This window comes from Oryzias latipes, chromosome 23 (genome assembly GCF_053564925.1).
Source record: "Oryzias latipes strain Hd-rR chromosome 23, Olatipes_Hd-rR_3.1".
Lineage (NCBI taxonomy): Eukaryota > Metazoa > Chordata > Actinopteri > Beloniformes > Adrianichthyidae > Oryzias > Oryzias latipes.
The window spans coordinates 3,622,501-3,625,000 of record NC_136259.1 but is presented as its reverse complement, the minus strand read 5'-3'; the positions used below and the strand labels follow the sequence as shown (position 1 = coordinate 3,625,000).

Sequence of the window (2,500 nt, the reverse complement as noted above, 5' to 3'; positions counted from 1 at the left end):
GCCAAGCAAAATGCTATTTATGCCATGTGATTCAAGAGAAGACTATAACTTTATTTTCAATGCCCATTATTGAACCATTTATGGTTTACCTTGCCTTTGCCCAAAAGTGGCCGGGATAGACTCCAGTAACCACATGAGCCAAAGAAGGAGTTGAAAGCTCACAAACTTTAGCCTTAATCATTGGTACAAAAAAGATAGAACCATGATTTAATCTGGTAAAAAGGGCAAAATCTGACCCTCCCATCTGAAGGTCACAGCAGAAATCCTAAATCAGAGCAGGAAGGGGTTTTCTAAACTTTTATTATCCAATTTTGGTGAGTCAGTTTTAGAGTTTTTTTGTTCTTAATTGATGTGATTAGCACCTGGTGTGGTGTTCTGGCTACTATAACCCATCTGGCCCTTGTTTTGGTGTGAATTTACATAAACAAGCAGCGGTACAAAGGCTAGGTAGTTAAAGTGTCATATACTGTTTACCTTACTTAGATCCAATGATCAGACTGAAGGTTTCCTTTGTTTTTGAAGATAGAAATAAAGCACAAGCTTTTTTTAACGGGCTCGTCCGGGATTTGAACCCGGGACCTCTCGCACCCTAAGCGAGAATCATACCCCTAGACCAAAGAGCCTCACGTTGAAGAATTTTGCAAGATTTTTGCCAAGCAAAATGCTATTTATGCCATGTGATTCAAGAGAAGACTATAACTTTATTTTCAATACCCATTATTGAACCATTTATGGTTTACCTTGCCTTTGCCCAAAAGTGGCCGGGATAGACTCCAGTAACCACATGAGCCAAAGAAGGAGTGGAAAGCTCACAAACTTTAGCCTTAATCATTGGTACAAGAAAGATAGAACCATGATTTAATCTGGTAAAAAGGGCAAAATCTGACCCTCCCATCTGAAGGTCACAGCAGAAATCCTAAATCAGAGCAGGAAGGGGTTTTCTAAACTTTTATTATCCAATTTTGGTGAGTCAGTTTTAGAGTTTTTTTGTTCTTAATTGATGTGATTAGCACCTGGTGTGGTGTTCTGGCTACTATAACCCATCTGGCCCTTGTTTTGGTGTGAATTTACATAAACAAGCAGCGGTACAAAGGCTAGGTAGTTAAAGTGTCATATACTGTTTACCTTACTTAGATCCAATGATCAGACTGAAGGTTTCCTTTGTTTTTGAAGATAGAAATAAAGCACAAGCGTTTTTTAACGGGCTCGTCCGGGATTTGAACCCGGGACCTCTCGCACCCAAAGCGAGAATCATACCCCTAGACCAATGAGCCTCACGTTGAAGCATTTTACAAGATTTTTGCCAAGCAAAATGCTATTTATGCCATGTGATTCAAGAGAAGACTATAACTTTATTTTCAATACCCATTATTGAACCATTTATGGTTTACCTTGCCTTTGCCCAAAAGTGGCCGGGATAGACTCCAGTAACCACATGAGCCAAAGAAGGAGTGGAAAGCTCACAAACTTTAGCCTTAATCATTGGTACAAGAAAGATAGAACCATGATTTAATCTGGTAAAAAGGGCAAAATCTGACCCTCCCATCTGAAGGTCACAGCAGAAATCCTAAATCAGAACAGGAAGCGGTTTTCTAATTTTTTTATTATCCAATTTGGTGAGTCAGTTTTAGAGTTCTTTTGTTCATAATTGATGTGATTGGCACATGGTGTGGTGTTGGGCTGCTTTAGCCCATCTGGCTCAAGTTTTGGTGTGAATTTGCATAAGCAAGCAGTGGTACAAAGGCTAGGTAGTTAAGGTGTCATGTACTGTTTACCTTACTTAGATCCAATGAACAGACTGAAGGTTTCCTTTGTTTTTGAATATAGAAATAAAGCACAAGCGTTTTTTAAAGGGCTCGTCCGGGATTTGAACCCGGGACCTCTCGCACCCTAAGCGAGAATCATACCCCTAGACCAACGAGCCTCACGTTGAAGCATTTTGCAAGATTTTTGCCAAGCAAAATGCTATTTATGCCATGTGATTCAAGAGAAGACTATAACTTTATTTTCAATGCCCATTATTCAACCATTTATGGTTTACCTTGCCTTTGCCCAAAAGTGGCCGGGATAGACTCCAGTAACCACATGAGCCAAAGAAGGAGTGGAAAGCTCACAAACTTTAGCCTTAATCATTGGTACAAGAAAGATAGAACCATGATTTAATCTGGTAAAAAGGGCAAAATCTGACCTTCCCATCTGAAGGTCACAGCAGAAATCCTAAATCAGAGCAGGAAGGGGTTTTCTAAACTTTTATTATCCAATTTTGGTGAGTCAGTTTTAGAGTTTTTTTGTTCTTAATTGATGTGATTAGCACCTGGTGTGGTGTTCTGGCTACTATAACCCATCTGGCCCTTGTTTTGGTGTGAATTTACATAAACAAGCAGCGGTACAAAGGCTAGGTAGTTAAAGTGTCATATACTGTTTACCTTACTTAGATCCAATGATCAGACTGAAGGTTTCCTTTGTTTTTGAAGATAGAAATAAAGCACAAGCTTTTTTT

At 39.4% G+C, this 2,500-nt stretch overlaps 1 protein-coding gene and 3 non-coding genes across 10 annotated transcripts in view; 1 reads left to right on the top strand and 3 right to left on the bottom strand.

The window, feature by feature from the left end:
• The window catches only part of ano2b (anoctamin 2b), a 262,039-nt gene that overhangs the window by 195,682 nt on the left and 63,857 nt on the right, over window positions 1-2,500 (top strand). The gene's annotated exons all lie outside the window — the stretch shown is intronic.
• trnap-agg (transfer RNA proline (anticodon AGG)) lies at window positions 552-623 on the bottom strand. The gene has a single exon. It is a non-coding gene; the product is annotated as a tRNA-Pro (tRNA).
• trnap-ugg (transfer RNA proline (anticodon UGG)) lies at window positions 1,203-1,274 on the bottom strand. The gene has a single exon. It is a non-coding gene; the product is annotated as a tRNA-Pro (tRNA).
• trnap-agg (transfer RNA proline (anticodon AGG)) lies at window positions 1,853-1,924 on the bottom strand. Its single transcript has one exon. It is a non-coding gene; the product is annotated as a tRNA-Pro (tRNA).